At 41.9% G+C, this 26,710-nt stretch overlaps 1 protein-coding gene across 1 annotated transcript in view; it reads right to left on the bottom strand.

Annotated features, from left to right (window-relative positions):
• LOC310706001 (endogenous retrovirus group K member 21 Gag polyprotein-like) overlaps window positions 1-26,710 on the bottom strand; it is a 293,977-nt gene that overhangs the window by 209,533 nt on the left and 57,734 nt on the right. The gene's annotated exons all lie outside the window — the stretch shown is intronic.

Here is a 26,710-nt window from a genome sequence, read left to right as displayed (position 1 = left end):
GTTTGGAAATGGAACCTGTAATCCAATAAAGACTCTTTGAAACTGAACGCTGGCTGACTTGGTCCTATGTGAGCTGGGACTGGGCGGCAGCCCTGACATTAACTTTTACTAAAGATTGGAAACTTTTATTGACTTTTTACATGAAAAAGAAATAATGGCTTTGAGGATTGAAGATAATGGTGTTATACTGGAGTGGATAAAATTCAGAGTTCTGGGTTCCACACCCGGAGGGCCAAAGGTTCCACATCTCTGATTTACACTCAGTGACATCAGTGCCCCTGTGCGTGGAATATACCAGAAAGCAAATCCCGGTCCTAAGAGACCTTACCATTTCACAAAGAGGGTTTCTTCCCATGTAAAAGAGCAGCACCAGGTGAGCAGTTTTGTTGTTAAATAATTTTATTAATTTTCAGTTACAAAAGTCCAGTATACCCCATATTATACCCATACCAAATAGTAATAGCAATTCAAATACAAATCAATCACATAGCCAATTATAAAATTCATGTGGCCTCCCATGTGCTGTACTTCAAGGTCTACCGATTCCCTTTAATTCTGCCTCCAGATAATAGCTCAAATGAAGTACAATCCACTCTTGATAAAATCCCTTATACCACAGCTACAATGATTGACTTCAATTTGTATCAACACATTTTGTATTTTATAAGTTCGCTAATGAAGTTCTCCTTTCTTCTTCCTGTGTGAGGTATTAATTTTAATCAATTGTTCCTTTATGTCTTTATCAAATATGATGTCCATCTTAATTAATCCTGGTCTCCATTGTGTCTTATGGCATTAGATAAGATAAACTTTATTCGCATTGGCCGACGGCCATGGCAACATAAAACAAGCAATATATACAAATAAAAAGACAGCAATGGGTAAAAAGGGCAATCAAATGACCAAGATTATCGTTCAGATAGTGGCCCGTAATCTCATTGCACCCTTGATAAACCTAGCAACCTTTGCTGCTGTCTGATCATTTTGATATGATAAAAGAAAGAACAGTGTGGCCTCAGATGGGCGGCCTGGGATAGTAAGTAAGAGTGGGGTAATGATCTCATTCCTCAGATCTTTATAAAGGGGACAGGACAGGAGAATATGAGCCACTGTTTCCAGACTGCCATCTCCACAGGGGCAGAATCTTTTCTCAGTTGGAATCTTTTGGTATCTGCCCTCAAGTACGGCAGAGGGCATCACATCCAATCTGGCCAGTGTGAAGGCACATCTGTATTTTGGGATAGTTAATTTATACAAATATGGTGCCAGGGACTCAAACTGAGGGGGGGGGGCATACCAAGGACAGAATTTCTTTAAAATGGCCAGATTGTTCTGTTGCTCTAAGTCCTTCAGACGCTGTCGAATTAGCCTTTTTGCTTTAATAAAGCCCATCATGAGAAGTTGATGTGGGTGGAGTCCACAGGAGAGGAGTTTTTGGTGCACAATTTTAAACCACACACTTTTATGGGGGCCCTGTGTCACTAAGGGCAGTAGACCGGGAGGATTTAGATTCAGACGGAGCCAATAATAAAGAGTTCTTTGCCAGGACCAAGCTTCTACAGACGGAAGACTTGCCTCCAGTCATAATGCTGCATTCAGGACACAGGGTGGTACAAAAAAAATCTGCCTTAAAATTTTGGATTGGACAGTTTCAATAATGCTACAATGATTACCCATCCAAATTTGGGCCCTGTAAAGTATCTGAGGCAAAGATTTGGCTTGAAAAATTTCTAGGGCTGCTGGGATGTATTTGCCGCCCTTCGTATGGAAAAATGGGACAACATCTTAGCACTTTGGGCTACTTTTTCTTTAACACATTTTTGGTGTACATCCCATGACCCCAATAACTGGAAGAGTATGCCCAGGTATTTAAAGGCTTTAACCTGCTCAACTGGGTGATTGTTCATGCTCCAGCTATGTGATCTATGTTTCCTTGTGAAAACCATGACTTTGGTTTTCTGATAGTTTACCACCAGCTGTTCTCTCCTGCAGTATGCTGAGAATTCGCCTATCAACCTTTTTAACCCCATTTTTGGGATAGGAGACCACATCATCAGCATATAAGAGCACTGAGATTGGTTTTGTGGCTAATTCGGGAGCATGAAACTACAGAGATGTTAAGCTTTTAACCATGTCATTGATATATAGCTTAAATAAAGCTGGGACTAGAATGCAGCCTTGCTTAACCCCCTTAGTGGCTGGTACAGGGCCTATGAGTTGGCCATTTGTGGAAGATCTTACATACAGAACAGTATCTTTATATAGCCCATTAATCAAAAATAATAAATTTTTATCTATACTGGATGTATAGATCCAGTTCAATTACTTGTGAAATTGAATCAAAGGCAGCCTTCAAATCAATGAAAGCTGCATATAAGACCCCACGGGTTTTCTTGGCGTATTTATCAATAAGATGTGCTAAGACAAAACAGTGATCTATGGTAGATCTGCCTTGCCTAAATCCAGCTTGCTCCTCTGCCAAGATAGCCTCAGCGCCCATCCAGTTAGTTAGTTTGATATAGAGGTGTTTTGCATATAATTTGCTAGGTATAGGTAAAAGACTAATAGGGCTGTAACTCACCAGGTCCGATGTGGAGCCCTTTTTATAAATTGGGATGATTATCGCATCAGCCCACCCTTCAGGAAATAGGCCTGTGGGAGAATATTGTCACCAGCAGGGGGACCCACCACCCCATGTTGGTTTTGTTCTGTGGGAATATAATCTATTCCAGGGGCCTTGTTGTTCTTTAGCTGTGTGATCAAATTCTCTACCTCCTCTGTGGTTACAGGTGGCCAGTGAGGTGAAACCTCTGGCTGAATGCTTGGCTTCATAAAACAATGATTGAAAGTATCGGATCCACTCTTGGGGTTCAACGGTACAAATGAGTCTATTACACTCCTGGTCCAGCCTTATGGCATTGTTGACTCAGTGTCCCTCTAGAGAGATCTGTTGTCTTTTGTTGCCCAGCTCCTCTGATTGCAGCTTTAAAACTCCATCACCATACTTTCAATCCCAGATGGGGAGTTGCTTGGCGTCCTGCCAAAGCCTTGGAAAGCCACCTCTGCATCCAATGAAAGCAATTAATTATAATTATTCGTAGAAGAGTGATCTGGGGCCCCATCAAAGCCTTGGCCAACCCTGAAAGTCCAAAACCACCCTCCCCTCCATCAGGGGGAGAAATAAAAATTAACACTCCAGCAGGGAGAGAAGATGAGTCAGGGCTGACCACGCCTCTATCGGAGAGTGGGGGAACGGAGGGGAGGTCAGGTCCAGCTAGCCCCCCCGAAGGGGGAAGCAGTGACAGGAGCAGTGTAAAGGTCAGGAGGAAGGTTGCCGGCTGGGCGCGCGCACCAAGTTCGAATGTACAGGCGTGTGGGACAGCAGAAAACCCGGATTGGGAACCAGGTCCTAAAGCCCGCCGGAGGCAGGGGGAAGACTCAGGGGACTCAGCGTCAGAAGAGTCTAGGAAGGGCAAGACCCCAGCGGACAGGCGGAACCAGAGGAGGAAAGAGCAAAGGAAGAGGTGGAGCAAGGCCAGAGTCTTAAACTGGTGTCTGGGGGGAGGAGATTCAGACGGAGCTTCAGCGGTCTAGAGTTTCAGACGTAGAGCTGCGCGCTGCGGCTGTGAAAGCGAAACTGAACTTCAATAAAGACTTTTGTATATAACAACGAACCGGCGTTGGTCCTTTGTGAGCTGGGACCTTGGGCAGCTCTGACAGATAGATAGATAGATGATAAATGATAGATAGATAGATAGATAGATAGATAGATAGATAGATAGATATAGATATATGATAGATGAAAAAAATGTGTGTTAAGATGCAAAGATGCACTTAAAGCCACATTTAGTTTTGTCTTCTGGAGGGAGACAAACAAAGACAAGCAATAGTATTATTATGGGGTCAATGCAAGGCAATACTTATTTCCTATCCATTTGGAATAAGAGCTAAAGGGATTACCCAAGCCTGCACAGAAGAAATGGAACTAGAGCTAATGGTTATAGGAAGGGATTTTGTCCAAGGAATGTGAAACCAAATCTGTACAAAATGAGATGGCCAGCTAGTCTGGAGAAAAAGAGAAAGAGGTATCGAAATCTGCAGCTGAGGGCAAATAGGATCCTCCCTTAAAGAGGACACGTATTGTGGTGAGACCTGGAAAACTGACACCCAGTGTTGTGGGTGGGTACAATTGGTCAGCCACAACACCCCATTGGTAGGTCCCTCGAAGCTGGGTACAATATGGCCAATGGGACGCAGTCCAAACACGCATGTGACCCTTTGGGCACGTGCATTCAGAACACCCGCCCACCTCTCCCTGTTTTTACGGCTTTGCGCTTGACTTTGCTATGCCGTCGTGTGTCGTCTGTAATTGGGACAGGGGCACAGCAGGAATTTCCCCCACTTGGCTGATTGGCTGTTGCCATTTGGGTTTCGCCTGCCGCATAGCAAATAGTCTCAACTTGTAAGGTTGCAGATAGGCTCTGGTTCAGGTGATAGGGATGGGAGAAAGCTCTCGCCATCCCTATGTGAAGGCTATTCTGTTAAAGGAATCCAGGGACTCGATGGTTTGGTCAACCTCTGAGAGGGGGTTGTGCCCGTGCCTGAGTCCAGGGGGACATTTGGGTGGTGGAGATAGCCCATTTCCAGCTTTCCGCTTATCCAGGTGTTCACCCTTGGCTGAGCTATGCTGGAACCCTGGGTCAGCGCTACCTGCATGGCAGGGAACTAGTCAACCCAGAGCCTATGCAACCAGTCACTTTCTGTAATCAATAAAGTTGTGGCCTAAATTCTGCCAAAAACCCAAACCAAAATTTGAGTCATGTGTGAATTTATTTAAGTGTGTGTGTGGGGGGGGGTTTCTGGGTCTGAACATGCAAAATTGTACCAAGTTCACATATGTCTGTTTTTTGCAAAGTAATTCCCCTGCTTAAACCACTGTTTCCCAACTGATACAGGCCTCCAGCAAGCTTGGGATGTATAGGCCTTGTGCTTCTGAGAATTGGACCACATTTCCTAAAAGCCCCAAACCCTATTAAGAAGTCTTCCTGAGTACAGATCTGGTGAGGAGCCGTTGCCTCAGACCCTTTCACAATATTCAGATAGGAAGAGAGAGCAAGCAAGGGGGATGCTTTCAAGAGACCAAGATCTGAAATATTGATTCAGTCACATTAATTGAATTTTTGCCTCAAGAAGTGATTACAAAAATGTTGCTCCAATATTAATTTGTATCTGCTTTGGATAAGATTAACATTAATTTCTTTGCCAGTCCCCATTACGCCTTTATTATTCATTAGCATCTCTTGTTGCAAGTGTAAGAGACCTTGATGAAGCATGTTTATTCATAGACTAACCTTTTTAAATAATTCCAACAGCTCTCTAACAGAAACCTTCCTGGCATGCTGAATATCTCGGCTTTGTTTCATTATTCACTCCTTGCGCTCTGTCCTCCATTTGAGATGCGGAACATGCATCATCCTTCTTTCCCCATTGCTCTTTTCTTCCTCCCGAAATGTCCTCTGCAGTCTGATCCCGAAGGAGGCTGTGCATTGCAAGCAAGAATAATCGTCTCTAGTATAATATACACATATCTAATTTCTACCTATGCTGGGATGCAATTATTGATTCACACCAAGATTTTCATCCTATCTGGTGCTGTGTTTTAGTTCATTGCTGCCTTGCTTTTTATTTGAATATTTGGTAGTAGCCTCTCTGATAGATGCTGTAGAGGTGACATTTTATCTCTTCACGGTGCATGTAAACTTGTGAGCTCATTTTGCAAGCAAACAATGGACAGTGAAGAAATGAGCTTAATAAATGATTCTCTTGCTACCACAGGTTCTGTATCTAAACACTGGGTCCTATATCTAACCACTGACACATTTCATTTGTGTTAAATGCACATCTTTCTGAAATAGTGGATTGAAACATTATTTCTATTATACTTTAATGTATAATCGCTAAACACATTTTGTCCGTGTTTAGATATAAAACCTATTAGCTGCTATCATAAGAGAACCATTCACAAATGCCTTTTTTGATACATTTTGTTAAAAATGCATGTTAAAACTATGCAATCCAGCATGAGAGTCTCCTGCACAAACCCCATTGAAACGAACAGAACCACCACAAGGGCAAGATAATGCTTTCACACAATCCCCACTTGAGACTTTGTTCTGAATTGTATCATGGATTTCCTGCCAGATGAGTTAGGAAAATTAAGCCTTAATACACTGGCCTTTTCCTTTTACCCAAGAGGATTGTTTTCCTGCATGCCAAACGAAGCAAAAGCAGTGTTGGTGTGTTATTGCTCATGAACTGCAGCTCACAGTCTCCCTCCCGATCTGTATCCCATTCCAATCTAACAGCCTGTAGATGCACCTGCCTTTAGCATTTCAACTGACAGGTGAAGAATGATAATAGATTGTTAGTCAAGGGCTGAAAAGTGCAACTGGCTGAGGGAACTGTGCCAGAGTTATCAATATTAGTATTCATTAGGGAATGATTGATTCCTATCACTTGAAACTGCCTCCTATAAAATCATGTTGGTAACATTTCAAAGGAGAGCAGGCATTTTTATTAAATATGAGAATGATCTATGGCAATAAAGCAGTATTCATCCTCGGCTACACCTATCATTTTCAAATTCTTGCCTTGCCTTCCTCTCTCTTGCTCTGCCAAAGCACATGTCAGTTCTTAGGCTTTGTCCTCACCCAGAAATATCTTAGGCCAGTATCTGGAGTCCAGCAAACACAAAGTGTGCTTTGCTCCTTGCTCCCACCCTGTATCAAGGGATGCTTTGGTGCATGCAATAGAAGTTTGCTTGTGTCCTCAAAATCACTTCTGGGGGATTAGGAGTTTACAGGTGTATGCATAGGCCTTTTTCATACTCAAGACAGAATGTGTGGTTGTCAGGGGGCAAATTCCTCTCTACCTCCACACATTCCATCTATGAGTTTCCTTTCTTAAGAGACCAATGAATATAATAAAGAAATAAATATTATGTGAGCGAAGAGCCTTCGACCTTTTGCTTAATCTGTTTGTTAAACCACTAAATGCTTTTGGAGAATTGGTTGCATTGTGAAAGCAAACAGTGAGGGGGATATTCTCTCCCTCTCTCAGTTGAACATGCAGCTCTCACTGTCTCAAAGTGCTGAGACTTATATTCGTAATCCCTATTAATGCTACTATAAATTCTGGCTTTGACTACAAGCCTCCCACAGTCTTCAGAACACATACACTTTTCTTCCCACTGTCTTTGCCTTCCATGACAGCCAACAAAGATAGATAGAAATGCAAAGCAGTTTTACCCCCATTTGCACAGAAAACCAATCTTTTCAAAAATATAAGTGAACAGACAGGAAACAAAAGCACTTGGCTTATCAAATGAATTATGCCAGCCTCTTTGGCTTTATTGTAGTTATTAATATAGCAATGCATCCAATATACAGATCTAATAAAAATATTAAATCTGTTGGCTTCTGATTGCTAAAATTATATAAATGCCATTCATTTTCTTTTTATTGTATATATTCTTTATTTACAATCCCATGAGAATGCATAAAGTTAGTGCATCAGCAGCAGAAGTGCTTGAAGCAAATAATTAATAATGCCGGATGCAGAGCAGCATTAATGGTTATGTTATGCTCAGTGTTACCTTGATATATCACCAGATTTGTTTTGCAGTGCCCGTTTTTAGCCTGAGGGGTGAAGCAATAATTATTAGATGACCTTTGAGCATGTGCAGAGTGCCATTCCCTGACCAAGAAGCAGTAAACATCTCCATCTTCAGGCATATATGTACACACAGATTACTTGCATTAAACTCACCAAGGACAGACGACATCGACATCCATGTCAGAAGGGTTCTCTTCAGGGATATTGTTCACGGTGTGTTCAAACCTCAATAACATAAAAAGAACCTGGCTGGAGCTGTCTAGCTGAGCATCCCAATCTCACAGTGACAACCCAGATGTCTGTGGGAAGACGGCAAACACAACTGGAGGACCATCAGCCTCCGACTCTTCAGTTCCTGCTCATGCACAGTCACACAGTGGGAGTAAGCAGGAACGTAAAAGCTAGTGATTCCTAAATAAAAAAATTCCTTCCAGTAGCACCTTAAAGACCAACTAAATTAGTTCTTGGTATGAGCTTTTGTGTGCATGCACACTTCTTCAGATACGGTTGATGGACTTCCATTTCATGTGGTTCAATGTGGTGCCTTCTTGGTATGAGGTATCTGAAGAAGTGTGCATGCACACGAAAGCTCATACCAAGAACTAACTTAGTTGGTCTTTAAGGTGCTACTGGAAGGAATTTTTTTATTTTGACTATGGCAGACCAACACGGCTACCTATCTGTAACTGGAACTATGGAAGGCACCACATTGAGCCGCATGAAATGGAAGTGGTATCTGAAGAAGTGTGCATGCACACGAAAGCTCATACCAAGAACTAACTTAGTTGGTCTTTAAGGTGCTACTGGAAGGAATTTTTTTATTTTGACTATGGCAGACCAACACGGCTACCTATCTGTAACTAGTGATTCCTGTTAGTGCTATTGCTTATGGAAGAGAAATAAAATTACATAGGACCATCTTTTTCCTGGGCTCCTTTCGATCCCTATATGCCTTATTCTTATGGAGGAGGAGTGCTGTTGATCAATTGCAAAGGAAGCAGCACATCCTTTGCAGAGACACAGCCTGGCTTCACTGTGCCTGATGCCTTGGGGAACAGCTGCTCATCAGAGTCTGTGGGCAATGGCAGGGGCACATTTAGGTGAGCATGACCAATTTGGCCGCACTGGGCACCGAGCCGAGAGGGCGCTGCAGGGACCCCCCACAACAATGACTTGGAACAGAAAGTAAGAGGCAGAGGAACATGGTGCCACTGAAATTTGAAAGCCCAACATCTGACACTGGCCAGGGTCTAACTCTGTATAAAGCAGTTTCATGTGTTCAAATATGCTCTCTGCAATTGTGCTTCCTATGCTCCATAATCCTTGTAATAAATACACTCTGTGCTACAGTAGGGAGAGTCCGCATTGCCTGCATTTGTGCCCTTTTCCTCTTCCTTGATTCTGCTCCTTCTATGAAGCTTCATGGGTCTTCATCCGTGCTGGCATCTCCCCCATCCTGAGCCTGGGTCACCTTTTCCCTCAGTCTCTCTGGCATCACCACTCAGACTTGAGCCAGTTCTCATTGTTTGGATGAGCTGCATCTCTGGGGTGCTGAGAAGGGCCTCCTAACTTCACAACGTTGCCAACCTCCCCCAACTTGCAAAAGCCAGAATCTAAACCACCTGTACAATGCAAAAAAGATTAAGATTAAGCCAGTAAGTCAGTTATATATAGGGAAACTTCCTTAACATGTATAAAGCTAAGATGCTGAGCTTCCTGGTTCCACAGGACTCCATGAGGCTTTCTTCTTAGAAACTGTGTCTGGAACTGCTCTGTCATTTCATAGGGTTGCCGTATTTCAAAAAGTAAAACTTTGGTTCAGCAAAGTTGCTGTTTCCACAGCTTTTTCCATCACATTGCCATACATCCTCCTATACCATTTTTACACCCCAAAACTAGGACATGCCAGGAATAGCAGGAGTCATAGCAGGAGTCATGGATTCTCAGTGCAAAATCAGAGACTCCATCCATACCTTTCTATGCTAAATTATTATTTGTATTTTGACTAACTATGCAGTCAGGTGGGCACTTTCTGCCCCTCAAGGGCCTGCTTCCATGTCATTTCTCTCCAAAGTGTATGCCCAAGTTATTGAATTTTGCAAATAAAGAAAATGCAGACAGACCTTTGAAGCGGTGGGATGAAGGTGTTGGTAGTAGTTCTAACTTCCTGTTTAGTACATATGAAGTTGCCAGATCTACTTTTTATCCCCTTCTGTTGAGGCAATTGCACAGGCATGTTGTCAATCAAGTTTATGATATGATGAAACAGACATTAATCAAGATGTGCTTCAGTTAAACTGTTAAGCTACTCTATATATCTACAGCAATTAATGCCCTTGATTAATGTACATTAATCAAGCAATTAATGTTCACTCATCCAAGGCAAAGGATGAATTAAAAATACTTTAAAAATGTATACATATACTAAGTGCTTTTTAAAAAAGAAAAAGAAAAAAGGTATTGGCACTCACCATGTAGTTGCTACAGTAAGTGCCACACTTTTCACACACTTTTTTTTGCGGGGGGGGGGGGAGGTGCTGGTGCTGCATACCCTTTCGTACCCCCAGAAAACAGCACTGAGAAAACAGCACTATTCCACCCACAACCCCTGGCTTCTCCTTTAATTTCCACGTTTACAGTGTCTGATGGAAATTATTTTAGCATTTCATTTAATCTTGGGGAAAGTGATGGTTCACACATCTGGTCCAGATAATCTTCTAAAGTGTTTGCTTATGTAAATTAAAAGTGAGATTTATATCTGCTGTAAATCGGTGCAATTTGTTTGTGCTCACAGCTGAGGCTAACAAAGGTTGCATTTTCAAATCTGTATAATTCAATTTCCACTTTACCTCTAATTCATGTCATATTAGCATATAGAGGGCACAGGCTGAACTGCCACCTTATTCGAAGATTTAGCTATGCCTGTTCCTTTTGACATAGACCTGCACCTGAGTATGTTCAGTGAAAAATATCACAAACAGATGAGAAGCACATACGTCCATCCAGGTGACCTCATGGATTCTGGTTTTGGTGAAAGAACGTAGATGTGAAAGAGGAAGATTAGAGTGTGCCATTGCCCATGCAAGGACGTGGGCCAGAATTTAAGGTGACGGGACAGAGGTTGAGCGAGATTTTTGCAGTGCTATGCAAGAAGAAGTGTCATGATCTGGGCATCGATAATGTCCATGCAAACAGAAATATCAAATCAGTGTCACACACATATATTTCAAGCTCTGTCAGTTCTGGCATCCTCTTTTGCTATTTGTCTAGAATCAAAACACAGCAAATGCTCAGATGGCAGATAACGGGGGGGGGGGGAGAGAGAGAGAGGCAACAGCGCCCTTGGGGTCTCCCCATCACTTTCACCCAAGCTAGCTGCTCCTCCACCAGCCCCAGCACAGATGCTGATCTGAATGGGAGAAAGGCAGAGATTGGGCAAGTCACCGGATGCTTAGGAGGGGGCTGCTTCTGTGTTTGTACAGATTAAAACCCAACTGAAACTTTCAGCAGCAAGCAGGATGTGTGGATAGGTGAGAGGTGACTTTGCCATAACAGAAGCTAAATGTTAGCTTTCTCCAGCTATCTGATGTCCTTCTTTTAATGCAAATCAGAGCTAAATTCCGATTACCTGTGATCTAACACTTCAGCATTGTTGTTTGTATGAGGCTTTTCCCAGAGGCAGCTGGCTTAACTTACTTGGCTTAATTGAAAAGCTCAGCCTTGGCATTTGAATAATTGGAAATATTTTGTTTCACCAAATATTAAATCCCTCAGTTGAAGAGCAGGATGCAGGACATTTGTTTGTTTGTTTTTTAGTTTGGACATCTGAACAGCAGCAGATGCTAAGTTGTTTTTGCATCTTCTACATATTTTCAGCAGTTTGAGTTTCAATGCAGTGTTGAATTTTATGACCCTTACATGCAGAATGTTAAGGACCGTTTAAAGCCTTGAGTGTCTGAGCAGTTATTTCTAAATTTGCTTAATATGCATAGAAATCATCATAAGCAAGTTTTAGTATCCTGTTTTTGGTGGTTCTTGTGTAACTGCACACTTACTGCTTGATCTGATGAACTAAGAGAGCCAAGGGATCAGGAAAAAGGGACATATTTGTGCAATTCCTCCAGCAGCATAGAATTATACCAGCCACTGGGTACCTCCAAAGACCAAACAATTTTTCTCCTCAGGGTGCTTTGTAAATGTATTCATGGATTATTAACATTCCCAGTTGGGCCAGATTTCTGTAGGATAGGACCAGACCAACTTTGAAAGGTAGCTCTGAGAGGGAGTATCAGAGAAGAACCTCATCCTCATTGCCACAGAATGATGAACTCTTGCTCATTTTCAGTCAGACCCAGGGAGACTTTTAAGCCACTTGTGCTTCAGTGTAAATTGCATGGAGAATATTTGCATGCCGAAATCTAAATATGCTGAGCTAAAGATAATAGTATTGCCACGGAGTGCTGAGAGAGATGGGGGAAGGCAGGAGAGAAGCAGGTAGCATCTAATTGTCTGGCATGCCTATTTCATGCAACTGGCAGAGCAGAAATGGATTTGAAAAGATGGATTTGCAGAACATTTCTGCATGACTGTGCAGCTTTCAATAAAAACTCTATTCATCTGGAACTTGAAGATCTATAAGTTCAAGTGAGGATCACCATAAAAGAGGTGACCCGTACAATACTCAGATTGTCTCTCTTCATCTCTATTAGCTGATGCAGGCCCTCCAGCACAAAGGGCATTTCTGGAGTGGCCACGACCCACATCAGAAATAGTCGAAGAAGGACCTCGCTTCATACAAGAGCCATGTTCTGGACTATTTCATTGGAATCAGCACTATCTAGTAAAATTAAAGAAAACTTTAGATCATTTAGTTATAAAGCCTTGACAGTAGAAAATGACAAGCTTTGGAATACCTCATGTGAGCAAGTGTATCTCCATGTGGGAAAGAATGAGTTGTGTGTACACTTTGCTTCACAACACCATCAAGAATGCACATCATGAATGACTATTGTGAGGGAAACCTGCACAAGACTGGTGCAGAAACTTGGCTGTTTTGGCTGCTCACAAGCTGCATAGGCCAATGGCAGAGGACTTCTGTTCCATCGCTAAGTAAAAGTGATTATTTCAGCCACTTCCAACCACTTTGTAGCAGCCAATAAAGCTTCAATTGCCTCTGGGTGCAGGAGCAATTTGGGCAGAAGCATCTGATAAGCAAGAGGAAAACTTCAGAACATTGTAAAGCTCTTGCCTTGCAGGCTGCATGGACTCAGCCCACAGCATTACTACCAGAGGAAAATCAGACTCCTGAAAGATTTATTGGCTGGGTGCAAAATCTCAGTTTGATTGTCTTCCCAGCTACTATCAGGGCATCTGAACCCTTTCCCACCAGGTTTAAGAATCTCATCTTTAATGTTCTAATATGGAGATTTGGGGAGAGATACTTCTTCCTACACTTTGCATTATATAACATTCTGTTGTTACTACAAACATTTCAGATTATTTCACTCAATGGGTGAGTTAATGTAGTGCAACAAATTTTTCCATAAAGTTAACTATGAAGTAGGCTGGCCATGTGTACACCCTGACAATGATACATTCCCCTATTCTAGCTTTAGAAGTTGCTTAATTTCATGCTCCTCATATGCTTTAGATGCCAATTTTGGATCATTACTTTGGGACAGAGGGATTTCTATTTTCAGGTTGCATAAAAGATAAATGACATGGCTGTGGCATGCCAACATTAATGGAATAAATATGCATTTGATTGTCTGCTTACGTGATGCCATGAGAGATCTTCCTGTACATGTGTCATTTATATGACTATGGAAGCACAAGTAATTCGATATGTTGGGTATGTTTAGCCTGGAAAGCTGAGAAGAAATATGATAGCTTCAAATAGTTAAAGGGCTGCTACATGGAGGATGGAGCAAGCTTGTTTTCTCCTGCTCTGGAGGGGAGGACCCAAACCAATGGCTTCAAGCTACAAGAAGATTCCAACTAAACATCAGGAAGAACTTTTTGATAGGCTTGCCATATTTCAAAAAGTAAAATTCCTGACACCCCCAAAGTTGTTGAGGAAACCACCAAAATTGTTGAGCTCAGAATTCCTTTCCCAACAGATGTGGAACATTTCCCCAGAGTGAGATCCCAGCATTCTGAAGAAGGAATAGGAAAGGCAAGTTCACCTTTCCTTCACACAGACAGGAAGCAGAGCTGTAGCTAGGTGACCATGCACCCCTGGCAGAACCGTCCAGATGATGCCCCCTAGCCATGGACAAATTAGCTCTTCTTTCTGCCTCTCCTCCAACCCCCGCCCCCATTCAATGTTTGGTTGTGTGTGTGGTGTTTTTAAAAAAAGGGGGAATGGGGGGGGCAGAAAACTGGGGGAAGGGAAAGAAAAACGGGTTGCCATACATCCTGGAAATTCCTGACATCTCTTAGATTTTTTTTTTTTTAAATCTCCCCAGACACCATTTTAGGCATCCGATTTCCTGGCATGTCCAGAATTTTCCAGACATATGGCAAGCCTATTTTTGATAGTAAGCGCCTTTTGACAGTGGACCGGTCTCCCTTGGGAGGCTGTACATTCTCCTTCCTTGGAGGTTTTTAGGCAGAGGTTGGATGGCCATCTGTCATGGATGATTAAGGTGAGATTCCTGCATTTCAGGGGTTGGACTGGATGACCTTCAGGGTCCCTTTCTACTCTAATAGTCTATATTTCTATACCTATATTGCAAGAAGCAGAAAGTAAAAACTATGGAGTTGTTGATCTAAAGATTTACACAATAGATCACACAACGCATATTTCGTATGCCAGGGAGGTGTATACAGTGGTGCCTCGCAAGACGAAATTAATTCGTTCCGCGAGTTTTGCGATTTTTTTCGTCTTGCGAAGCACGGTGTCGGGAAAGTTTTGGAAAAGCTTCAAAAATCACCAAAGTCTTTAAAAACCTCAAAAAAGGCTACCACACCGCATTCTAGGAGTTGCTCCTCGAAGTCAAGTTGCAACTGTATTAACGGTGTTAAGAAAAAGGAAACAAACTTGCAAGACGTTTCCGTCTTGCAAAGCAAGCCCATAGGGAAAATCGTCTTGCGAAGCAGCTCAAAAAACAAAAAACCCTTTCGTCTAGCGAGTTTTTTTGTCTTGCGAGGCATTCGTCTTGCGAGGTACCACTGTATTTCCAAAAGGATAAATGAGACTCCCTTTCTGTGCATCACCACTCTAATCTGGCAAGGCTGCTGTTCATTTCCAGTGCCCTTGACACAGGCATGCTCAGTAACAAAAGTTTGTATGTGCAAAATCAATTTCAGAATAAGGCCCATTGATTTCAGTTTATACAACATGCAAATGCTTCCTATTGGGAAGAATGTATACGAAGGAGCTCTTTAGTTACGTTTATTTTCAACTTTTCTTATAAAATTAAAACACATTAAAAGCTATCACATTCACAAGCTTAGAGTGAAGACTTGTTGTAGTAACTGGAGCTGATGTTTTCCTCCAAGTGACATAAAAACCAGCTCTGTTTTGTTCCCTGTAAAGTGCTTTTTCAGTTCTTTCCAGAACTCTCTTAAAAAGGGGAATTACTTTTGTATGTTTAAGAATGCTGGTGTGCATTTTGTGTATTGTGGAAGACAATGGAGCCATAAAAATGGCTACAGTTCAGCAGGGGCTATAACACTGGAAAAGAGGTGAGAAATATAAAGAAACATTGTGAAGGGAACCATAAGGGATTGCTAACAATCTCAGGTTGCAGCAGTGCTGCAGCTTTGTCATAAAATGCCTATCTGGCAAATCTGCAGTGGGTACATTTTAAAATAAGTACATTTTCTTACTTTTTGCAGAAAACACAGATGTTTTCTGATGTGGCGAAACAGTTAAGAGATTGCGCTCAAAATAAGGGAGTCCTTCCTTGGAATCTCACTTCTGCCAAGAGGAAAGCTGCTCACTCTCTCCGGTTCCACCTCACAGCTGCAATATGAGATGAATGAAACTAGCCTGCCTTCTAAGATTGTTATAAGGAAGTCAAATACTGTAAGGAGCAGTAATAGGATGCCAGGCTTTGAAATAAAAGTGTTTATTTTGTCCAAGCTCTTCCTCTCATTTGCAAGTTTTCCATTTTCTGAAGCTTGCAGAAGGCAGGGAGGGAAGCACCTGTCATCATCCGAGAATCTTCCTTACCATAAAACAATAGATACTGTCGAAGGCTGCGTGCCAATTGAAACAGTGCAGATGCTGAATCCATGTGGGATCTAATAAATCAAGTCTTTGGTAAGCAGCCTTTTGTAAGTAATAAATCAAAGGTAAGCAGCCCATTCTCACAGCAGACCTGTAGCCTCCTGTCTCTGTAATCAGGGCAGGATTAGTACCTTTGCTTTGCCACAGGTGAGTTCTTGGTTTTTGTCAGCAGTGCCTGCTGTGAATCAAATGAAGCTATTATTTTCGCCCAACAGTATCAAGCTATGTTGATAAAGCAACAAGCACAGAGCCCATTCTGCAACGTGGGTTGTTTGTCCTGCACTGTGATATTTCTCTTGTTAGGGTTGTCTTTCCTTTGGCCACGTATGCTTCCCACATATTTAAATCAAAATGCTGAGTATTAAGCAACACTCATCATTGGCACATAAGCTTATTAACTAAAGAGTAATTAGAATGTCACTGAAGGATTACAGGAAAGCACACAAGCGGGTGTCACAAATGTTTACTTCTGCACACCACATTGTTTGCTCACAGATAATAGCTCGCCTCAAAGCAAACAATTTCCTCTTCAGCATTATAGGCAGGACAGGGTGGAGGACCAGCTTCACCAATTACTCCATCTTTGAATATTGAAGACCCATGTTGTTCTTAAAAGGAGACTTTGTAGCCAGAATGTATTGCAGGCCATAAACTTGTTGTGTTTGAGCACAGCACCCAAGAGCCCTACACCTGCCAGAGAGAGATTCCTCTGGAATCTTGACAGCTTGGGTGTCTGAATCCTTCACAAAGGCCAAATACTGTTAATTTTTTTTTTATACCACCTGTATCTCCCCCCCCATGGTCTTGTAAAACTTAGATCAGCAGCTTAGGTGAAACAGCAATCCCGTGAGGTAGTTTAGACCACAAAGGAACCGATTATCACCTTAAGACACCTCTGTCTGTGAAGTTCAGAATCTTTGGGAGGCGTCCTGTCCTATAGGAATGGTCAACCCCCTGGAAATGTTTGAATTGAAGGGTGACGTAGAAATGTTACATAGATGTCCTGGTGTAGCAACAAAACTGCCAGCACATTTGCAAAGCTAAGCAGGGTCTGGTCTGGTTTCAAACTGGATGCGTGTTCTGATTCCTGCCTTGCTTGGCCCTGGCTGCCTTCAAGATCCCTTCCAGCTCTACAGTTGGAACTCCCAGGCCTCAGCATGGTCAGCTGCAAAGAGCCTCCCATGTGGTGGGGTCCTCTCATGGGCCTCTGAATGGCCTCTGGGAGAAGCAGCATGTTGCACTCGAGGAATTTTTCATCTGATCCAGCAGGGATCTTGTGATGTTCTTGTTAGACTAATCAAAGCAATGCTCTCCTTTACATGGTTAGCAGTCATCCTGACCCCACAATCATATAGCATTACAAAGAATTTCACATAACAGCTTTCTTTCTGTGTTTTGAAGGGGGAAATTTTTAAAGCCAATTTACTAACTTCTTTATAGTCTGAGGTGATGTAATGAGGGTTTAATCCTCAAAAGGAAAGTGCCCGTTGTCTTTCTCATACATACTTATTCTCTTTTATTTATTGCTAGTAACATAACGAAATCAAGTCTTAATTGTAACTACTTCGCTTGTGCAAAACAGATCAATCCGTTCCATCAAGAATGTCACCCGGCAAAGCAGTCAAGTCTAATTGATTCTGCAGGCTGCACAAGGGCCATTATAGCATTTTCCGTAAGAGAGTCTGAATCAATACAACAAGCCCCTCCTGAAAAATGTGTGTCCAGCTGGCAAGATCACTTGATTCCGTTGTCATCATAGGAGCTTCCAGGAGCTGGCTTACCATGAGGAATACCTAGTGTGGGGGGGAATAGGAGAGAAAGGACACGATCCAGTCGTCGAGGCCACTGAATATTAGTCCAGGGTTCAGAGGCATGGCAGGCAGAAAAAGCAGAAAAAGCAAGGAGCTATTTGGCCATTTGCATGGTTCCCCCTCCTTGCCCCACTGAGATAAACTTTGTGCACAGCGTGATTTTGGTGGCCAGTGAAGAATCGAGTTCCACATGTACACTTCAATCTGTTTTTAGAGATCAGGAAATATCTGGCTGAAAACAACCAGCGGGTGGCTGGTGATCTATGTCTGTGATAGAGCTCCACATCCCACTAACCTGTTGCATAAAGCTTTGCTTCTGGCTAAGGGTGCTATTCTTAGGATTGCAATCACCTTTATCATGCTTAAGCAACCTTAACATATCAACCTTTCAGCTGCTATTGCTATAAGTATGATAGAGTGCTTTCAAAAAACCAACAAAAAAAGTCTCTGTATATAAAAAAATAGATGTCAAGGAGACATTCAGGCTTAACCTCCCTGATGTGCTAGTTTTCAAGATGCATGATTTTTTTAAAAACATCTGGCAGATAGGTTAGGATAAGGTCTAAAAGAAAGGGAGTGGAACTGAGAGTGAGGAAAGCAGAATAAAATAAAGCATAGAAAAGTGGCACATGAAGAATCTCTGTAGGGAAGAGCACTTTAAAGATCAAATCAGTGTAAATAAGTTATAAGAATAAATATTATCTTCAACTTTCTCATTCCAAAAGATTATGAATAAATCCCAGTGCTCTATAAACTTATTCTCTTGTTGATTTCTGACTCCTTTTAATATATATTACTACTTGCCCTGGGTAGCAGCAGGCATGCAACGTTCATGGCAATTGAATGGAAAACACAGAAATTACAGGCATCGAAAAAGGAACTGGAGGTTCCATTGCCACAGGAAATTTAAACTAATGAAACAGGAAGAATGAAGAATGTCTGATATAATAATGTCTGAATTAATAATCAAAGAAATACAACATGAACCAATGAATGAGGTTGTCCATAATGACAATGAATGGAACAATGAAACAAAATACATTTATTGCACACATCCACTCCCAGGTTCATGCAGATTTTGAAGGGGTCCCTTCTGTAATAATCCTGTGCTCCTCACATCATGCATGTTCTTTGGACATCTGGATATATAGCAATCTCCAGTTCTGTAAATGTGATCATTTTAGTATGACCAGGTTCTTTATTCACCCCACAATTCAGGCCAGATGACCTGTTTGCAGAAGTCCCTTCTGCTTAGTTATGCCAAACGCAGCCCACCCCCAATTTGTGGTGGCTCAGCAGGAGCTCAGGGCTTCTTGTCTTTGCTGCCTGCGTGGGATGGTCCACATGGGGGCAGGGGGACTGTCCAGGGGCTGGCAGGCTAGAGCTCACAGTTACTTGACTGCATTTGACTTAGTGGGTCATCATTTGCGCAGACGATGAAGAAATCATTGAACAGGTTACATTGTGGACAAATACTGCTGTATGGTCCAAAACTTGCTTTTGCACTATATAATTTTAGTAAACTTTTTCAAAACTTATTCAGGTTTTCGCCTCTCTCATTCTTGCACAGATTCTATCTGCACATATCGGCAATAGAATTGCTTCCTATGGGACAGCTTTGATTAAACTCTGACTTAAAGATCCATATTTTAAATCAGAAATCCTTTAGTGACTTGCATGATCAAGGTATTAATATTTTGACCAAAATTATTAACTCCCAAGCAGCTTAAACAGCACTTCTGCCAAGACCAAATGTGCTCTGGTGAAGTGATTCAATCATTATAGCAATGGATCTGAAAATCCTTGTGGGCTGGGCGTGCAGGAAGGTCAAAGTAAACCATGAGCCCCAATTTCAGCTGACATCTGATCACTGACACACCTTACAGTGGCATCTTATGGAGTCCGAGGTAGGCAAATCAAACCAAGGAAAGAGATAATGGAGCCAGTTTTCCTGGGGGAGCCAAGCCTTTTCATTTCAAAATGCTGTGCTGATATGATCTATGATCACCAAGCATGGTGAATGGGGCTTTCTGTTCCAACACAGCAGGTCTGTATTTTTCCTTTAAACTGGTTTTTATTTCTCTGCTCTTTTCAGCTTCTGTAAATACCAACACTGCATAAAAACTGGAAGCTTCAACAGAGCAAAGTGTAACTCTGGTTCCTCGAGTGATGTCAGTGCAGACATAATTATCATCTTTAACTGAGATAGAATTTTAGATTAAAAGATTTAAGAAAAGGTATTCAAAGCATCCTGCCTGTGCATTTCACAGTAGCATGGTTAGCCTTGAGAAAGACAGAAATTTTGCACCAGCCCCACTTTGAGTCCCACCTTCCAGTGGTGTGTAATCCCTGGAAAAGTGAATAATGTGACACACACACACCTGCAAAAATAGATTAGCTTCCTCTGCTTTGCCCCTTTCTTCTCTGATTCTGATGTGGTATCTATGCTCTGTTATTTAGAAATAACCAAATACTGCCACAGTTTTTCAAGGGATAATATGTTGAAGAGGCACCCATGGATAATTTTACAGTGGTGCCTCACAAGACGAAATTAATCCGTTCCGCGAGTCTCTTCGTCTTGCAGTTTTTTCGTCTTGCGAAGCACGGCTATTAGCGGCTTAGCGGCTTAGCGGCTATTAACAGCTTAGCGGCTTAGCGGCTATTAACGGCTTAGCGGCTTAGCGGCTATTAACGGCTTAGCGGCTTTAAGAAAAAGGAAACAAACGCGCAAGAACTCGCAAGACGTTTCGTCTTGCGAAGCAAGCCCATAGGGAAATTCATCTTGCGGAACAACTCAAAAAACGGAAAACTCTTTCGTCTAGCGAGTTTTTCGTCTTGCGAGGCATTCGTCTTGCGGGGCACCACTGTAATGCGATTCCACATGGTTCATTTCAGGCTTCCTCTGTGTGGGACTGAACAGCCTTGCAGTGTGTGGCCCAAAACTGACCTGCAGATGGGGCGGAATAGCATCCACGTTTTGGATCCCATGGAGACCCACAGGAGAAAGCTGTCCCCTGGGCCCTTAAAAGGTGGGGAGGCTTTATAAGGCTTCATCCTTCAGAGTTTGGGGGCATTTTGCTGTGCAAGCTTCTCTCCTGTCCACCCTCAGATTAGAGCCTTCACTGGGCAATCTGGCTGAGAGGGCCAGAAAGAAATCTTTTCTCTCAGCCTGATTGGCCCTTGCTTGGGAGTTTTCACCCTTCCCCTCAGTGAAACTTATGGCTTTCCTCTGTTAGGCAAAATAACATTTTGTACATTCAAGGGTGGAAATGGCACTGGGCAGGATCAACACAGAAAGGGAGAGCTCACAAGGGACTTGAAGGGTCTCTGCCTGGCTGGAATCCTCATCTGGGGCGCCAATGAGACCTTGCAAGCTTGGCCTGCACTATGGCAAGGTTCAACCCTGGCCAACTTCCACAGAAGGTATTTGGTGTGGTCTTACCCCAGCAGATCCCAGAATATAATTATTAATGAATCTGAAATCAAATAATGAATATTTTAATGAGTATAATAAATGAATTTTTCGCAATCTGCAAAATAATTGTTAATAGTCTTTCGGATATCTTAGTCATCACTTTCATCGCTGTCACTACTGTATGCGTCCTCTTCTTCACTTTCTAAGCCTTCTTCATTTACCACATCAAGGTACTCAGGGCACATAGGTCCTTCAGACCACTGAGTTTTGTAATTCCCATCACATCAATACCACCCATGTTTCACCGGATCAATTCCATGGTGTGGGTTTTGCTGGTTAGCTTTCTTCCATATTAGTGCAACAGCATTGCTTCTTTTTAACTTTTCACAAATAGCAGCTCTTGACGGGGGAAGAAGTGTGGCATCAATGCATTGAATCTTCTGTAAAGGTTGTCGCTCCAGTCTCGGAGCACATTCTATTTTGAACAAACTATATCTTGCTTGTGTGACTGATGTGCAAACAGACTGTCCATACAGGGAACACACGTATTGCTCAGCACCAGTAAATAACTCCCTTGTGAGTTCCACTTCCTCTCCTACACTTGCAAAAAACTTCATATGTGCTGTACTATTGCACATTATCCTGAAAGGTTTAATCTTTCATTGTCTAGCAAAAGCTGCAGTAAAGTCCAATCTAGTAAATGCATGGAAGCCGGTTAGTGTCATATCCAAATCGTTACCAAGTTCTTCTGTAATATTGGTAACATCTATAAAATGTCTTGTGTTATTTGTCACTAATCCACTTTCCATCCACACATTACAGTTCTGGAAGTGCCTTTGATGGTACACCAGCAAAACAAGAATGTCCATGTCATTGGCTCGAACCACAATTTTTCTTTTTGAATTTTTCTTTTTGAGTTGCTGAGCCAAGTATTCAATATGGGAAATTATGTGTGTATCAGCTTCCTGATGATGACACTTAAGTTCAGGAATTTGTATGCAGTTCTGTCTTTTGTATTGATATCATGTATCTTCAATAGCAACAGAAAGTGTTCTTTCACCCGGAAACTTTATGTACTTATCCTTTTTCCATTCACTGCAAAAGAAAGCAACAAGAGAGGACTTAAATGAATTGTTCTGCAAGACTTCTTGAGGTTGTTTTTGGTTTTGGTTTTTAAGTTTTCTGTTCTGGTCCTGTCACTATTATGTTGCCCAATAATGCTGGCCCATAGCGATTGTCATGTTCAGTATATTTTATGCTAGGAGTCACGTACGTATCGCAAATCAGGTGAAACTCTTGGGTGGATGTGCTGCAAATGTTTTCTAGTAGTTTGTATGCTACATCTCCATAAGTTGTAGGAAACTTCATGCTATGTACCATAAAAATTGCATCATATATAACAGGGCATGGATTTTCTTTACTTGAGTTTTGATACTCTTCTAATTTATGCATAAGTTTTATTGGTTTTATTCAGAGATCCTCCAATTTGGCCCAAAGACAGGGGAACTGGTGTAAATGGAAATTCAATCACTTTTCCAATGTCCCATTGATGAACTGCTGCAAGATAAAGGAGTCTTCTAAAGAGATCTCGTGTGCATTTAATAGCCTCAAACTTTGACTCTTGGTAGGTTTTGAGCTAAAATGCTTGCACAGTTTTTAACAATGTTTTTTTGTTATTGGTTTCTCCATAATTTTAGGATCCACTGCATACAAACCTTTAAACATTTCAAATGCAGATTGTCCTTTTTCATAAGTTTGTATTAATCCATCGGCCAGCTGAGCCATAATAGCTTGTCCAGTACATTATGAGAGGAGTATTTGGCTCAATGTCATTAAAAGGATTCATAAAATTGTCCATTTTACTCATGATTTCAAGAACATCCTTGTTGTCTCTGTTTATCCTAGGGACTTGAAGTTCTGCTTTTGTATCTTTAACATTTAATAATCCACTTAACTCCATCAAATGAGTCACAGTTTTGCTCCTGATATACCTTCTTTTCATCCATCTTGCTTTGGCGGAATCGGAATTAGCAAATGCTATGATGCCACCAAACCTTGATGCAGTGTCTTTATTTACTGTTTGTTCTAATGCCATGTCCACAGGGACATGAGAAAAAGAGCGGCTTGAGTGCTTGATAGATAATCCTCCGTTAGAAAGAGCTCCTTTTGCCGCTGGACATATCTCTTCGATGTTAAGAAGGTTTAGGAGGTATACAGTCATCCAACAAACATAGTTGGGTCTGTTACAGGCAAAGAAAATGGGACACATTTTTTCTAAGGCCTGTGTATACATGTCAACGTTGCAGGTTCTGTATGCTCTGCAGGAAAAACTGTAAATTCCACAAAATCTATATACTTTTGGAATAATTGTGCTGTTTTACCATGCAAGCCTTTTCTTGTTTTATCTATGAAAATCTTATATTCAGCTTACAACTGCATTAGGTCAGGCTCAATCAAAATTTATAATAGTCAAATATAATAGTCTAAGCTATGTGTTTCAGTAAATGAATACATTTTACTCATTTGTTTTGTGCTCATTTTTTAGTTACACTGAATGACGTGTTGGTTAAAAATACATTTCTGGAGTTCTAAACTAAAAAACAGTAAAAACTTACATGTTATGTAAACTATTGATATAACAAGCTTTTTATTATTATATTATCTTGATTTTTTTAAAAAAAGTAAGCCTCTACGACAGATCATTGATAAGTTACAACCGTTTCAATGCCTTGAAGTAAAAATGACATGGCGGCCATATTGATTATGTCATATTTCATACCCCCACCATTGATATTTACTAAGACTGCCATATTTTCTTTGTATAGGTAGTAGGCTTTCAAAAAAGCAACACCACGGCACTTTTGCCATTCAAGGGTAAATAAAATCTGGTCTAGCTCTTGGACTAATGAGACATGTAACTGATCCACTATTGTTGGCCCTTCACCAAATGGCTGAATGAAGAAAAGGGGTGTACTGTTGCATACTTGTTAACTGCCCTGGAAAAAGCGGGACATCCCATTTCCCCCCAAAAGGCTACAGTGGCCATTTTGGGTGCCTTGTTCTTGCATGATTTCAGGCCAAGATCTCAGCCTCCCCCCCCCAAGTACGCTTTTCTGGGTCCACAAACTTGTGCGAGTCACGTAACTTGTGCAGGATTTCAGACTTAGACGATAGTGCCCTGGATTTGGGCTGCATTGTGTTGGAGAGTATGCTGTTGCAGTAGGCAGGTGCAGAATACTGTGTTGTTGTTGTTTTAAGAACTGCACTGGCATATTTATTTTAACAAATATATCCCTGCCAACCAAAGTGGAAGCCCTTGCCAGCAATTTTTTGTTGAGAGGAGGGAGGTGTTTGAGTTCAAAAATGCCTTGGTTGGCAAGCGTCTGGGCCTCACACCTAGCTGGAATGTTTGCTGAAATAATGGGACCTTCAGAAAGGATTTGTAAGTATTAGTATTGGTATTTCTAGTCACCAAATGGTGAAGACATGCCCTAATTTTAACATTAGTAACAGAGCCATATAAATTGTGTATTCAGGTAGGTAGCCGTGTTGGTCTGACACAGTCAAAATAAATTAAAAAATTTAAAAAATGTCCAGTAGCACCTTAGAGAACCAGTAAGTTTGTTCTGGGTATCAGTTTTTGTGTATGCACACTTCTTCAGATAGAAATTGTGTGATCTTTTTACAATTCTCAGGCTTCCCACAGTCAGAAACCTTAAAGCTGTCTCTCCTTCTCTGCCTGTCTGTGCCTCTCTCTCTTTTTTTTCATCTCTCTCTCTGATCACAAATATGCAAGATATTTACATTTCTCTATGGTTTAATCAATTCCATAATACACCGTAGCTTGTTGCAAGTGGTTAGAGGTTAATAGCAGTCATCTGAAAACATTTTTATGTGAGGATCTTCCCTGGGGAGCCTAGAGGCTTCCTTGAACCTCACTGTTATTTGTTCTTAAGAAACAGGTTAAAAACATTCATTTCTCCCAGATCCATTCCAAAATAAGTCTGGCAAACAATGTACCTGACTGTGCGCCACAGAGAATTAAACATAGGGAATCATAAATACTTTTAAAGTTTGCATGCGTGACTCACGCTCTGATGGCAAAAATCATTTCACCTCTTTGAAAAGGCTCTCATGGGAATAGAAGAATAGAGAGCTCAAATGACTTACTGTCTGGCATGTACATTTGCTGATGACAAACAGAACTAGAACTGACAACACAAAACACAGTTTGTGAGCTAAAATAAGCCCCATTTCCTATGTTTTTCTCTCATCTTATTGAGAACCACAGCCCTCGTTTTCAGAATTAGATGTGCAGCATCGTACATTTGATATTGCTAGTACAATTATTGAAGACTCAAAATACTCTTTTAATATGGAGTGGTGAAGTTCAGAGGCAGTGGGACTGAGAAATCTCTATTTGCACTTATATTTCCCTGGGACTCAGTATATGTGTAGCAGGAGCCCCACAGAGGCCCACCCTTTCACAGGGGAAACATTCACTTGGAACCCTGGGGAAGAAAGTATCTGGAGGGGTGTTTTGTTGATGGAAAAAATAGCACCTTCCCCCTGGCTGCTTCCCCATGCAAATCATCCCCTCTCAAAACTTAGGTGCCTCTTTAAAAATAGTGCCATATCTGCGGCCACATTCACACGATAAATTTAATGTACGATGGTACCACTTTAGACTGTCATGGCTTCCCTCAAAGGACCCCTGGATAGTTTGCTAAGAGTGCTGAGAGTTGTTAGGAGAACCCTCTTCTCTCAAAGCTACAATTTCCAGAATGGTTTGGCTCTCAATCCCTCTGTGCTTGCTGCCAGAGTTAGGCCTGCTCCAGAGGGTCCAGCTGAGGACTGGTCAGCAGGCAGGAGCATGTTTTATCCGATTCCGTTCCTTCATCAACTCTGGCACAATTGCCGACTGTCGTCTATGTGGGGTTTCCTTTGGGAAGCTGCAACTAGTCCAAGGGAGGGAGAAAGGTTGTTTTCTGCTGCTCCAGAGAAGCGGACACGGAGCAATGGATCCAAACTACAAGAAAGAAGATTCCACCTAAACATTAGGAAGAACTTCCTGACAGTAAGAGCTGTTTGACAGTGGAATTTGCTGCCAAGGAGTGTGGTGGAGTCTCCTTCTTTGGAGGTCTTTAAGCAGAGGCTTGACAACCATATGTCAGGTGTGCTCTGATGGTGTTTCCTGCTTGGCAGGGGGTTGGACTCGATGGCCCTCGTGGTCTCTTCCAACTCTATGATTCTATGATTCTAAGGGCTGCAGCAGAATGGCCTACATTTAGGAGAACGGCATTTCCCAGGGCTCATGGAGCCTGAGAGGTGCAGCAGTGATCCAGCACATCAGGATGGGGGGGGGGGAAGCCCCGTATTCTCTCTTCCGGTCACTGCTTCTCCCATGGTTGCCACCCACATGGGTAATGCTGGATATAGGAGAGGAGGATGTCTGGGAAGTGGGAGGCATGTCTCTTGGGGATCTGGAAGTCTTCTTTGGCTTGCATTTTAAAGTGGATCTTTTCTAGTTTGAAACTGGTATTGAAGAGTGCCCAGCGTCACATCCAAGCCTGC

The sequence above is a fragment of the Podarcis liolepis genome (genome assembly GCF_965112155.1).
Source record: "Podarcis liolepis genome assembly, chromosome: 4".
NCBI lineage: Eukaryota > Metazoa > Chordata > Lepidosauria > Squamata > Lacertidae > Podarcis > Podarcis liolepis.
Note: the sequence above shows the minus strand (reverse complement) of the source record. Positions and strands in the feature narration are given on the sequence as shown.